Here is a 15,435-nt window from a genome sequence, read left to right on the forward strand (position 1 = left end):
TGAAAAAACAGCGTTCATCATCCCTGACGGCCTCCATCAATTTAAAGCCATGCCTTTTGGCCTTTGCAATGCCCCAGCAACCTTTGAACGCCTGATGGACTTTTTGCTCAGAGGCTTCAAGTGGACCACTTGTTTGTGTTATCTCGATGACGTAATTGTTTTCTCCTCTACATTTGACAGCCTTCTCCTTCGCCTTTCTACAGTCCTTTCGCTTTTTCGCCGCGCCGGACTTCAACTAATCTCCAAGAAGTGCAGCTTCGATCACCGAGAAATCAAAGTTCTTAGTCACTTGGTTAATGCTTCCGGCGTTCAGCCTGACCCTGACAAGATTCGTGCCGTCAAAGATTCTCCCACTCCGCGTTCATCAAGCGATGTTCGAAGTTTTATTTGCCTATGTTCATATTTCCGACGATTTGTCACACTTGCTCGTCCTCTTACCCACCTCCTCAAGAAAGGCGTTTCATTCTCTTGGGGGCCTGAACAAGTTGCAGCTTTCTCGAAGCTTATTGCTCCCCTCACTACTCCACCTGTCTTGGACCATTTCAACCCATCTGCCAATATTGAACTCCGCACCGACGCAAGCTGCCATGGCATAGGAGCTATACTCGCTCAGCGACATCGCGGGCGTACAAGGGTGATTGCGTATGCCAGCCGCCTCCTCTCAACACCCGAACAAAATATTTCTATCACGAGCGAAAGTGCCTGGCGCTTGTCTGGACTATTAAAAAATTCCACCCTTATCTGTTTGGCTGCCATTTACTGTGATAACAGACCATCATGCCTTGTGCTGGCTTTCTCTCTCAAAAATCCTACTGGCCGCTTGGGGCGCTGGACGCTACATTAACAAGAATATACATTTTCCGTCATTTACAAGTCCGGCCGGCTCCACGAAGATGCAGACTGTTTGTCGTGTCGCTCCGTCGTCTCCCCTAGTCCTACAGACACTGACGATGATGCATGTGTCTTATCTGTCTCGGCCTTTTTTAACACTGCTGACAAACAACACTTAGATCACTCTCTGCATTCCGTAATCCTGCGTCTTACCTCCGACAGCCCTGATCCATCTATCGCCTTATTTGTGCTCCACGAGAAAACCCTATACCGACGTAACATGCGACCAGATGGCACAAAGATTTGCTCGTCGTTCCCCAACCGCTGCGTTCGACAATCCTTGAACAGTTCCTTGATGCTGCCGCGGCTGGCCACCTGGGTGTCTCTCGTACATACGACAGCCTGCGCCGAAGTTTCTACTGGCCGGGGCTCTACCGCTCTGTCCAGCTGTACCTTGTTGCATGCGAACTGTGTCAGCGTCGGAGGAACCCCACAATTTTGCCTTCAGGTCTGCAGCCGATACCCATACCGACAGACCCGTTTTCCCGTATAGGCGTTGACCTCCTTGGCCCCTTTCCAGTTTCCGCCTCGGGCAACAAACGGATCGCTGTCGCCACCGATTGCGCTACTCGGTACGGTATTATCCGAGCCATCTCGACCAGCTGCGCCACAGACGTCGCTGACTTCCTTCTAGAAAATTTGACTTTTCATCATTGTGCTCCCCGTGAGCTACTAACTGACCGTGGCCGCTGTTTTCTTTCGCGCGTGGTTGACGAAATTCTATGTTATTGCTCCGTCCGCCACAAATTCACCACCGCCTATAACCCCCAGACCAACGGCCTCACGGAACGTCTGAAGCGTACCCTCATAGACATGCTGGCCATGTATGTGTCTGACGACCATCGAGATTAGAGCGTTCATCTCCCCTTTGTGACATTCGCCTACAATTTATCTGTCCATTATACCGCTGGATACTCCCATTTTATTTATTATTTGGCGACACCCGTTGTTGTGCTTCGACACCTCCCTACCTGCGGCAGACGCCACCAGTACTTACGCCAGTGATGCCGTCGCCCGCGCTCATGATGCCTGCCGGATAGCTTATGTCAAGTTCCCGGCATCCCAACACCTCAAGCGGTTCCGGTACGAGAGTCGCCACCGGGATGTCCACTACACTCCTGGATCTCTCGTCTTGCTGTGGCTCCTGTGCAGTCCAGTGGGCTTGTGTGAAAAACGTATGCCCCGGTACACAGGCCTTTACCGTGTTTTGCGCCCCGTGAGCGATGTCACCCACGAAGTTGAAACTGTTTGCGAAGTCCCCGTCCACAGCCCCAACCTCCGAAATCGTGCATGTGTCCCGTCTAAAGCCCTATTATCAACGTTCTAGTTCGCTAACATAGACCGCACCGGGACTGTGCTTTTCCCGCGGAGAGGTAGCGTTACTTAGTTGTATTCGCTGTTCGTGATGAGGATGAAGTGCAACAGACTCCGAGAAGACGCCGACGCTGAGCGTTGTGAAATCGATGCCCTCGTGCCATTTTGTCTCAGGTCATCATCATCGTCATCAACGTTAGTTCTGCGGACAGCTTTCAGACTGTAGATCTTCCACGTGAAAAAAAATATATATTGTGAAAGAAGGCCAGGTCCAGACGGCAAGGTCGTGAAGGCAAGGCAAGGTATGCCGTTGCAGCGTTTAATTTGATGGAGAAAAACCCAAGCGCGCGCCGGAGCCGGCGCCGCGGGACGATGATGATGGTATGTACAAGAGGAAGACGAAGATCATGGTATGTACAAATGAAAGAAGATCCGTGGAGGACTCACACAATCTGCCCGGGGGGTCGGAAGCGGCCAGCCTGGCCGCTCCTAACCAACCGATGTACCGCGGCGCACAAACGGCTTCCAGCGAGATACATGAACAATTTCAGTTCCACGGTGGCGTCGGTCAGCTGGGGGATCAACAGGTGTGACTTGGTAGTTTACTGGGGAAGTTTGGTTGATTACCTTGTAGGGACCAAGATAGCGGTGCTGAAATTTATCACTAAGGCCAGGGGTGCGCAGTGGTGTATACAGCAGTACTTCGTCACCAGGACGAAAAGAGACCACGCGATGTTTCGAATCGTAGCGACTCTTGCGGTCCTGCTGGCACGCTTCTGTGTTGAGGCGGGCAAGATGACGGCATCTGGCTACACGGGATAAGAACTGGGCTGGTAATGATGAGTAGTAGTCGGGCGTAGAGAAGAAGGAAGTGTCGAGGTTTGTAGTGGGAGGAAGGCCGAAAACGAGGAAAAATGGGGAGTAACCGGTAGTCCGTTGTACTGCAGTATTATAGGCGAATGTGACGAATGGTAGAACAGTATCCCAATTTTGATGATCCGGTGTGATGTACATGGATAGCATATCCGATAGGGTGCGGTGAAATCGCTCAGTCTGACCATTAGTCTGGGGATGGTAGCTTGAGGTTGTCTTATGGAGGGTGGATGACGCACGAAGAACTTCGGATACGACTGTCGATAAGAAGGCCGTCCCGCGGTCAGTTAGAAGCACCCGAGGAGCGCCATGACGCAATACAATTGACCGAAAAAAGAAATTAGCTACCCCTTCAGCGGAACCAGTCGGTACAGGGCGGTCTCAGCATAGCGTGTAAGGTGGTCGACAGCTGTTATAATCCAATGGTTACCCCCATTGGAGAGAGGTAGGGGACCATATAAGTCGATGCCGACTACGTCGAATGGTGTGGCGGGACAGGGAAGGGGTTGTAGGAGACCAGCGGGGGAAGAGGTCGGCCGCTTGCGACGTTGGCACAGGTGGCAGGAAGCAACGTATTTAGCTACGGTGGTAGACAGGCCAGGCCAGAAGAATCGTCTTTTCACGCGGTCGTATGTTTTGTTAAAACCAAGGTGACCTGCGGTAGGGTCATCGTGGAAAGCTGCTAGTATACGTGGGCGAAGCACACGCGGTACGACTGGGAGCCAGCGAGTTCCATCAGGATAATACACGTAGCGGCGTAGTATGCCATCTTCAAGCTTGAAATTGCGAAGCTATCGGCGAAGCCTAGCGTTGGGTGGGCTCGAGGCGCCGATAAGGCGGTCGATGATGGGCCGACAGTAGGCATCAGCTAATTGCTCTGAACGGAGAGAGTGCTTGTTCTCAGAGTCGTCAAAAGAAACTGCAATGACATGCGTCGGTGGAAGCGATGATCGGCTGTGGTCAGAGGTGGAAATGCATTGTGAATAAAAACAGCAGGCTGATTCCGAAACCGGGCAGCGAGAAAGAGCGTCAGTGTCTTGGTGTTGGCGGCCCAATTTATAAACGACGTCAAAATGGTATTCTTGCAGGCGTAGAATCCAACAGCCAAGTCTGCCTGTCAAATTTTTCGGTGAAGATAACCAGCAAAGAGCATGACGATCGGTCACAACTGTGAAATGCCGACCATACAGGTAAGGGCGAAACTCTGAATAGCCCAGACGACGGCGAGACATTCCTGCTCGGTAATGGTGTAGTTTTTCTCAGCTGGAGTCATGGTCCGACTGGCGAAGGCAATCACTTTCTCACGTGAAGTTGCATCGCGCTGCAGAAGTACAGCGCCAAGACCGTGACCACTGGCATCAGTGTGCAGAATGGTAGGAGCGCTGTCGCTGAAGTGGCCAAGAACTGGATGTGATGTGAGGGCGTGCTTTAGGTCGTTAAAAGCAGTGTTGCACTGTTCAGTCCACACGAAAGGGCTGCGCGCTTTAAGTACTTCATGAAGTGGCGCAGCAATAGTTGCAAAATGTCTTATAAATCGCCGGAAATAGGACGCCAGGTCGAGGAAATTCCGCAAATCTGTAGTCCGTTGCGGGCGATGAAAATTCAAGACCGCGGTTATTTTTTCAGGGTCTGGGCGAATGCTGTCATGGCTAACCAGATGTCCTAATATTTTAATTTCCTTCTCTGCAAAGTGGCACTTCTTTGTGTTGAGCTTCTTTGTGTCTTGAAGCAAGACACGTGAGGACTTCATTCAGGCGCGTGAGATGGTCGGTAAAAGTTGACGAAAAGATAACAATGTCATCCAAGTAACATAAACAGGTTCTCCATTTGAGGCCACGGAGTACAGTATCGATCATTCTTTCAAATGTTGCGGGTGCGTTACAAAGGCCGAAGGGCATAACATTAAACTCGTAAAGTCCGTCAGGAGTTGCGAAAGCAGTTTTTTCTTTGTCGTCCTCATGCATAGGTATTTGCCAATAACCTGAGCGGAGGTCCAAGGTCGAGAAATATTCGGCACCTTGGAGAGAGTCAAGGGCGTCATCAATACGCGGCATCGGGTAGACGTCTTTGCGGGTAATTTTGTTGAGTGCTCGATAATCAACACAAAATCGTACCGATCCCTCCTTTTTTTTTAACTAATACTACTGGAGAGGACCATGGGCTTCTTGATGGACGAATAATATCGCGACGGAGCATGTCATTGACATTTTCTTCAATTACTTTTCGTTCCGAGAGAGAAACCCGATAAGGTCGTCAGCGTACAATTGAGTTACCTTCGGTAAGGATGCGGTGATGTGCAACACTAGTCCGTCCCAGCGGTGGGGAAGTGGCATCAAAAATTGCTTGGTGGGCTTGAAGCAATTGCAGCAATTCTTGATGTTGGTTTGGCTTGAGGTTCGCATTGATTGTCTTCGACAGCATGGAAAGAGAGACTTGCGATGAATCGCGTTGCGGAGGTAGCGGGGCAGTGAGCACGATCATGGATATAGGGTGAGCATCCACTATGCATGGCAGGGAAGTTCCTTTAGTCAGCACGAGGGATTCACGGGAAGTGTTCGTGGCAGCTACTATTGCAGAGCTGCTGCGGAATCGTAAAAGGCTTGATGGGAAGGCGATTCCACGGGCAAGATGACGATGATATGGTGCGATGAGTACATCCCCGTCACTGATGTGTTCGGAAGAAACGGTAATAATTGTTTCGCACTGTGGAGGCAATACAGTATCAGCTGCGGCAATAAGGAAATGATGCCGTGCAGAAATGTCAGATGAACAATCACTGTCTGTCATATGGATGACACGGTCGCCACAAGAAATTAACGCTGAAGTTGTTGACAAAAAATCCCATCCAAAAATCATCAAATGCGCATACGGTGAAAGCACAGCAAACTGCACATGGTGGCGGACGCCGTCTATAACAACTCGAACTGTGCACTTTGCTGAAGGGTGCAGAGGGACGCCATTTGCTCCACGAAGTTCAGGTCCATCATATGGTGTCGTTACTTTCCGCAAACGGTGGCACAAATCAGCATGAATAACAGAAAGTGCAGCTCCTGTGTCAATCAAAGCTTCGACCGGTAATCTTTCAACTAAAACTGAAATCATATTGTACGGGCGACGAGGAGGACTTTTTGTAAGTTCGCAAAGTGTAGTTTCTCCTCCGGAAACTGCATCGCTTAGTTTTCCGAATTACGGACAGGAACAGTTGTTGCTGGTCGAAGTGGCGAAATAGTGCGGCGGTATGGGGAAGGGAACCGGCGTTGGGATACATGAGCCCCACTTGGTTCAGACGAGGATACCGGCGGTGGAGAGAACCGACGAGGTTGACTAGGAATTGGTCGTCGCTGATAATATGCAGGTGTGTCACTTTCGAAGGCGTCATAACCACGTCGCTCATTCTGAATGCGTCGACGACAAAAGCGAGATATATGTCCTCGAATTCCACAATAATAGCACACTGGGCGAGAGGGGCGCCAAGGTGCGTAATAGGGTGGCGTCGGTTGAGCCGTCGTCATGGCGTTGATGTGGTTGTAGGGTGGTGCTTGGGGTGAGGGAACAAAAGGAGGAGGGGATGCAGTGACGTGAGCGTAAGTCGGTGCTGGGCGAGATGCAGGAGGATCAGGCGTGACAGGGTGGTTGATAGTGGCCAACTCTTCTTTAATAATGTGGCGGAGGCCGGCGTCATTAGGAGGAGACGAATGATCGCACCCGTGCCGGCAGAAAGGGATGAGAGCTTGGAGCTCCTCGCGGATTATCGCTCGAATCATGGCTCGTAGATCGAGGTCAGTAGAGGTCGGGGCAGTAGTGAAGCTGGGCTGCAATCGGGAGGACTGTAGCTGGTCGAGGCGTTGGCAGGTCGTTATAATGGAATCAACACTTGATGGATTTTGGGCAACTAGGGTGTTATATGCCATTGAATTGATTCCCTTCAAGACATGGTGTACACGTTCAGATTCCAGCATAGTGGGACTGATACGCCGACAGAGTGACCGCACGGCCTCTATGTATGACGTATGGGACTCATCGGGAGCTTGTTCCTTGCGATCTCCGTCCGAACAGCCGGGTCAGCGAAGTACTGTCGGAACTGCTGCTTGAAAGTGGGCCAGTTTGTGGTGTGGGGCTCGCGGTTAATAAACCAATTTCTGGCGACCTCAATAAGGTAGAAAGATACGTTCAGAAATTTCAAAGCATCATTCCACCGGTTGTAGGCACTGCTGCGTTCATAAGTGTCAAGCCAGTCATCGACGTCTTCGTCGCGACGACCAGCGAACAGCGGTGGGTCGCGTTGTCGTGTGGGCACCATCGGAGGCGGCGGTGTAGCCGAGGTAGTGGGTCCGGCCGGGTCGGGACTGCTCTCGGTAGACATGACGATGATAGTAGTTAAACGGCGACCGGAACGTAGCTCCAGCGAGAGGCAGGGCACAAGGCAGCAAGGGATCTAATTTCACCTCCACCACTTGTGAAAGAAGGCCAGGTCCAGACGGCAAGGTCGTGAAGGCAAGGCAAGGTATGCCGTTGCAGCGTTTAATTTGATGGAGAAAAACCCAAGCGCGCGCCGGAGCCGGCGCCGCGGGACGATGATGATGGTATGTACAAGAGGAAGACGAAGATCATGGTATGTACAAATGAAAGAAGATCCGTGGAGGGCTCACACAATCTATGTATTGTAAAGAGGAAGTTCCAATCAGGCGGACAGATCGCTGAGAAAGAGGAAGTGCCTTTTGCGGACAAGCTGTCTACAAGCTGAGCCCCCCCCCGCTCCGGTCTTACTCGCTACCAGTGCCCACTACCAGTGCCTGGATCCCCGCTTAACACTTGGTGGAGGTCGCGGGATTTCTCTTCTACTTTCTCGCCCTCGAGCTCCGCAGCCGCCGAATTCCAACCGCAATGGCTGACTCCAGCACCAACACCACCGGCCCGGCTCCCTCGTCGTCTTCGGCCTCTTCAATTCCATGCTCCGGGGTGCTTCGACAGCGGGACCCGCCGTTCTTCAGCGGTACCCACGATCAGGACGTGGAGGACTGCTTTCGTCGTATGAGCGTGTAAGCACCCACAATATGTGGAATGACGTCTTGAAACTTAACAACGACAAGTGGCAAAGTTGTGGTTCACCAATCACGACTGACATTCCAACTTGGGCCTCGTTCAAATCTCGCTTTGTGGATGTCTTCGGTCGCCCTGCGGTCCGCAAGCTTCGCGCCGAACACCGTTTGCGCGAGTGGGTGCAGCAGACAGGAGAAACCTTCACTAGCTACATTGAAGACGTTTTAGATTTGTGCCATCGTGTAAACGCAGCGATGACTGAAGCCGAGAAGATCCGCCACATTATGATGGGCATCCACGAAGGCGTATTCAACATTCTCAACAGATATCAGTGACCACCTCCCGATTTTTACATGTCTGCCGACAGTGATCGTCAAGCAGAAAGTCACTTTTAGCTCTACTTATCGGGACATTAACTCTGCTTCGCTCGAGAAATTTTACACTGAAATAGAAAATATTCAGTGGGCGGGTGTCTACGCCAAACGCGATCGTAGTCAAGCATACAGTCTTTTCCTGGGTATATTCAAGGCCTGCTATGAGAAACATTTTCCCTTGGTGCACAAGTCTAACCGAAGGAAAAAAATACGCAAGCCTTGGATTACGACCACCCTGCATAAGAGAATAAAAGTAAAAAACAAAATGTACCACTCCTTCATCCGATCACGTGACACTATCCTACTAAAACAATACAAAACGTTCCGTAATAAATTAAATGCTGATTTAAGGACTGCAAAAACGTACTACTATCAGTGTCTGTTTGCTGAGATATACAACAACCCAAGAAAGCTATGGCAGGAAGTCAGTAATTTGACCAATAACCTTAAAGCTAAGTGTCCTCTTAATATTGCAGCTTTTGCTGATGGGAAGACTGATATAGAGGCGTTGGACACAATGAATGAGTTTTTTGCTAATGTTGGCGAATACGTTTCCCCAAACAGACTGTACTAATTCGTTTTCGAGACTTCGCCCAAGGCTTGAGAATTCAGTTATGCTCTTCCCAGTTACTTCCCAAGAAGTCATCAACTTCATGGCCAGAATTCGAAAGAATGTCGCGGCTGGACTAGATGGCCTGAGCAGTGTCCCTATTAAACATGCAACACCTATTATAGCCAAACCACTCGCATTTATAATCAATCAAATGATTGAAACTGGTATATTTCCTTCTGACCTTAAACAAGCGCGCATAAACCCAGTCCACAAAGATGGAAGTGTTAGTGATATATCAAACTATCGCCCAATATCCGTTTTGCCCATATTTTCTAAGTTTTTTGAGAATGTTATTAATGCTCAACTTAAAAATTTTCTTACTAAATACCATGCTATCAGTGAATCGCAGTACGGCTTCCAGAAAGGAAAATCAGTTGAAATGGCCTTATTACAAATCAAAGATGAAATACTTAAAAATATGGATAGCAAAAAATTCACTGTGGGTTTATTCATTGAGCTCAGAAAAGCATTTGACTGTGTAAACCATAATATATTACTCCCAAAGTTGCAAGATTATGGCATACGTGGTGTTGCTCTTGATCTTATCGCAAGTTACCTCTCAGACAGAAAACAGTGTGTAAAAGTTAATAACCTGACTTCTTCGATTACAACAGTAAGACATGGTGTACCTCAGGGATCGATCCTGGGACCTTTGTTGTTCATTTTGTATATTAATGATATGTGCAATTTGCCTCTTTCACCGAAACTGGTCATGTACGCTGATGACACAAATATTTTTTTCTCCGCACAAACTGTAACCCAATTGAACACTGTCATAAATAGTTATTTGATCAAACTTGAAGAGTGGTTGCATAAAAACAGATTAACCTTGAATGTTAAAAAGACTAAATATATTATTTTCAAGCCTTATAACAAAGCCTGCGACACTGAGCTAGTCCTAAACTTTCAAGGTACAGCGTTGCAGCGTGCAACTTCAGAAAAATTTTTAGGCGTCTGGTTTGAAGAAACCATGTCATGGAACACACATGTTAGCAAGCTGGCAATAGAATTAAGCAAAACAGTTGGCTGTCTCTATAAGCTGAGAGAATTACTTCCAGTGAGGCTCAAAAAAGCAATATATTTTGCTAATTTCTACTCTCGTCTTTCATATTGCATTTTAGTTTGGGGAGTTACAACCATCCATAATTATAATAAACTCGAGCGGCTACAAAAAAAGGTGCTACGAATTCTTGAAAACTTTTATGGAAACCCTAGCCAGCTATCTACTGATCCCTTGTTTACTAAACATAGTATGCTTAAAGCAACTAAATTATATGATTACAAACTGTCTCTCTATATGCATAAACGTAACCTGCCCAATGATACGCACCGTCCCTTGCATGCTTACAGCTTACGCAGAGAACTAACGCCAGTGCCACATACACGAACAAATTATGGTCGGGCCACTCTTGACTACCGCATACCATCACTTTATAATGAACTTAAAGCCCACATTGACTTCACTGCCCCGCTTAACACATTTAGACACGAACTAACAAATTTTATGATGAGGCAATGAATAAATACTGCGATGTTCATATTCATTTCTGATATCTGATGTGTGTATAATTCTTTTGATTTTGACCTCATGTACATATCCATTTTTGACTGTGTTGTGAAATCCTCTGCGAGATGCTGCCTGTAGGCCCCCAGGGCCCAGTCAAGCTGTCTGTGACAGCTTTTTTCCTGGGGGCCCCCAACTTGTAGGTTGGAAAATAAAGTGGATTTGGATTTGGATTTGGATTCTGATGGCAAAAGAGCCCCGTACTGCAATTGAGGTTGCCACAATGTGTCAAAGCTACGACGACTTTCGTCGGCAACGTATCGTCCCTCGACAACCTGACGCCACGATCGCGGCTATGTCTGACGCCCCTGTCAGCTCCACACTAATTCAAGAAATCAAAGACTTCGTACGAGAAGTTGCACGGCAATTATCGCTAATTCCTAAAGTTCCGCATTCCAGTTCACGCCTGGCTCCGACCACACGCCAGGTTATTCAGGAACAAGTTGCCGACACACTTCCGCCCAATCGACAACCAAGTCTTCATGCCGCTCCACTGACAGCTCCGCTCATTCATGCCGACGCTGTCCCGACACCCGCACACACTCCACTGTCGTATGCTGAGGTTGCCGCAAGACCACGACCTCCTACGCCTTTTCCATCGTACGGTTCACCTCAGCGGGTATTTTTCACCCAGCGCCATGCGCCACCCATTCTACGCCCTTGGCGCACATCTGACAACCGGCCCATTTGCTTTGCATGTGGTCTCCCTGGCCGTGTTGCACGCCTGTGCCGCCGTCACCCGGCCCCGTACGCTTTCGATCAGAGCCCGGTCAACTACGCGCAGCAGCCGTCCCATCTCCCGTGCATCGCCTCAGCCCTCGTGCAACTTTAACCACTTCTCGAATGACAACCGCTCAATCTCTCCGCGCCGTCAGTCTCCGTCGCCGATGCGTCGCCGTTCTACCTCGCCAATGCCGGAAAACCACTAGACGCAATTCCGCAGGCAAGAACTGCGCTTCCGTAGACCAGTGAAAGTCCTGCTTCGCCACCGAATAATTTAATTGAACTTACCATTGAAAATATTTGTACTCTTGCGCTTGTAGATACTGGTGCTGCTGTGTCGGTTATTGACGTTTGACAGTGCCGTTTGTTACGAAAAGTTGTTCTGCCATATTCTGGGGTATCATTGCACACCGCCACTGCTCAGCACATCGCTCCGATCGGTACCTGCACGGCTCGAGTCACCATTCAGAACGTTATCTACGTCATCAGTTTTATCGTTCTCCGTGACTGCTCTCATGACATTATTTTAGGATGGGACTTCTTGTGTCGCAATCGCGCCGTAATTCAATGCGCTCGTGCCGAAGTAGAGTTGTTTCCACTGTGCACCGCACCAACCGCCGTTAACGTTCTTGGGGAAGCCAAATGCCACGTTGTGGATGCTACTGATATCCCGCCTTCATCTGCTGCGATTGTGCCTATAAACTGTCCTTCTCTTCAAGACTGTACAGTGCTCTTCACCCCATCTTCCCTCTTCGTCTCGCGACGCTGTCTTCCCCTGCCCTGCACCCTCCTTAGTGTACGAAGCGGACGCACCGAACTAGCCATTACTAACGATTCGTTCTATCCACTCACGTTGCAACGCGGCGAGTGCGTTGGGCATGCTGAGCCTGTTCGATCACAAAATTCGGTGACCATCCCACCGGTTTTCTCCACCTGTGCCGACACAATCTCCCACAACGTCAGTGCCCTTAGCCCACCTCGTTACTCGTCTCCTTCATCGCCTCTGGCTACTTTGACAAAGCCATCGACAGTGCTCTCGCTCCGGATCAACGCGCCAAGCTCCTCGACTTGCTGAACAGATTCCGAGCTTCCTTTGTCGTCCAGCAGCTATCCTTGGGTCGTACATCAACTGTTTCTCACCACATCTATACTGGTATGCACGCCCCATTACGTCAACGCCCTTATCGTGTATCAGCCTCAGAGCGCCGCATTATTGATGAACAAGTCGACGAGATGCTCAGTAGGGGTGGAATTCAGCCTTCCAGTAGCCCTTGCGCGTCCCCGGTCGTTTTAGTCAAGAAGAAAGAGGGGTCTATTCGGTTCTGTGTGGACTACCGACGCCTTAATGCGATCACACGAAACGACGTCTATCCGCTACCACGCACAACGACGCGCTGGACACTGCATGGAGCGGAATTTTTCTCTTCAATCGATTTACGTTCTGGCTACTGGCAGTTCCGATGGCTGAGAACGATCGGCCCAAGACAGCTTTTGTCACCCCCGACGGGCTCTATGAGTTCAACGTCATGCCATTTGGCCTGTGTAATGCGCCCGCCACATTTGAACGCATGATGGACAATATTCTCCGTGGTTTGAAGTGGCACACATGTCTCTGCTACTTGGATGATATTGTTTTATTTTCATCCGACTTCGCGACCCACCTAACTCACCTTGAAACTGTCCTGCAACGCCTTAGCAACGCCGGTCTGCAGCTCCATCTGAAAAAGTGCCATTTCGCCGCTCGCCAACTCACAATTTTAGGGCATTTAGTGTCCAAAGATGGCATCCTTCCAGATCCATCTAAACTTCGCACTGTCGCTCAGTTCCCGAAGCCAACATCTATCAGGCAAATACGCAGCTTTATAGGATTATGCTCCTATTTTATGCGTTTCGTTCAGAACTTTGCGACCATCAATCATCGCCCCTCTGACGCGACTTTTCAGCGCTCACAAAGATCTTTCTGCCTGGTCGCCGGCTTGCGATGCTGCTTTTACGAAATTGCACACGATACTTACCTCACCCTTCGTATTGCGCCATTTTGACCCGGCTGCTTCTACTGAAGTTCACACCGATGCCAGCGACGTCGGCCTCGGCGCTGTTCTTGCCCAACGAAAACCCGGTGTTGATGAATACGTTGTGGCTTACGCAAGTCGAACTTTGACCAAGGCCGAGACCAACTACTCGGTGACAGAAAAGGAATGCTTGGACATTGTTTGGGCACTTCAGAAATTTCGGCTATACTTGTATGGGCGCCCATTAGATGTTGTTATAGACCACCACGCTTTGTGTTGGTTGCCTTCACCCCCACCGGCCGTCTCGCCCTTTGGTCGCTTAGACTGCATGAGTATGCTATCCGAGTTGTCCATGGTATAGGGCGCAAGCATTCCGACGCAGACGCTTTATCTCGCTCGCCGGTGCCGCCTGACGCTCCGTTGTCACCTGCCTCCAGCATCGTCCTGTCTTCCCTGTCTATCGACGACATGCCATCAGAACAGCGCAAGGACCCGTGGTTAACATCTCTAATCGAATCGATCTTCTTACGAACTCGTCACATTCACCGGTTCCTCGCGCCCTTCGTCGTCAAGCGCAACATTTCGCCCTTCGTGACTGTCTCCTCTATCGACGCAGTTATATGCCAGATGGCCGTAAGTGGCTGCTCGTCGTACCTCGCCACCTCCGTAGTGATATATGCGCATCTTGCCATAATGATCCGCAGTGTGGTCATTTGTGTGTATTTAAGACTTATGAACGGTTGCGACAGCGGTTTTACTGGCGCGGTATGTACACCTTCATCAATAAGTATGTGCGTTCATGCATCGATTGGCAGCGTCGCAAGCCTTCTCCTCTCCATCAGCCGGCTCCGCTACAGCATCTTCCGTGCCCGTACCGACCATTCGACCGTGTTGGCATCGACTTGTATTGACCTCTGCCATATACACCGGCAGGGAATCGTTGGATCATCGTGGCCGTCGATCACCTTACTCGCTATGTGGAGACAGCAGCGCTTCAGAATGCCACCGGACCCAACATCGCGTCCTTTCTTCTTCATCATTTCATTCTGCGCACGGGGCCCCTCGTGAACCTCTAAGTGATCGAGGAAAGTCTTTCCTATCCGAGGTTGTCGAAGCGCTCCTACGCGAATGTCAGACCATCCACCGGACAGCCAGCGCGTACCACTCTCAAACCAATGGCCTCACAGAGCGCTTCAACCGCACACTGGGTGACATGATGTTCAAGTACATTGCCTCCGACCACTCCGATTGGGACAAGATTCTCCCATTTATAACCTATGCCTATAACACCGCCGTTCAAGCAAATACCGGATTCTCACCATTTTTTTCTGCGGTACGGGCGTGAACCATCGTCTCCACTAGACACCATTCTCCCCTACCATCCTGATATCTCAGAGTACACATCACTTTCAGCAGCTGCCAGGCACACTGAAGAATGTCGCAAGCTGGCTCGCTCGCTTACTTCGGACGAGCAAGCCCAGAAGAAAGCGCACAGCGACAGCAGCCACCCTGTACATCAATTCTCTCCCGGTGCTCACGTATCGCTATGGGTCCCATCGACACCACCAGGTCTGACCAGCAAGTTTACTGCCAAATACCACGGACCATGTCTAGCGCTCCAACAGACGTCTCCCGTCAATTACCTAGTTGAACCACTAGCCGCTTCCACCGACCTTCGTCGCCGTGGGCGTGAGATTGTTCACGTGGACCGTTTGAAACCCTATTACGATCCCGCTATCCTTTCGTCTCCTTGAGTCGCCAGGATAGCTCCTCTTTTCTGCGGGGGCAAGTTTGTAAAGAGGAAGTTCCAATCAGGCGGACAGATCGCTGAGAAAGAGGAAGTGCCTTTTGCGGACAAGCTGTCTACAAGCTGAGCCACCCCCGCTCCGGTCTTACTCGCTACCAGTGCCCACTACCAGTGCCTGGATCCCCGCTTAACAGTTGCTGCTGACAACAATGCTGCAGATAACCAGCGCATGCGTAGATAGTCCCTATTTCCTTCTTCCCCTCCTTTCTTTCCTTCTCAATATA

Source organism: Amblyomma maculatum, chromosome 4 (genome assembly GCF_055883805.1).
Source record: "Amblyomma maculatum isolate TAMU_Amacu chromosome 4, ASM5588380v1, whole genome shotgun sequence".
In the NCBI taxonomy this organism is placed as follows: domain Eukaryota; kingdom Metazoa; phylum Arthropoda; class Arachnida; order Ixodida; family Ixodidae; genus Amblyomma; species Amblyomma maculatum.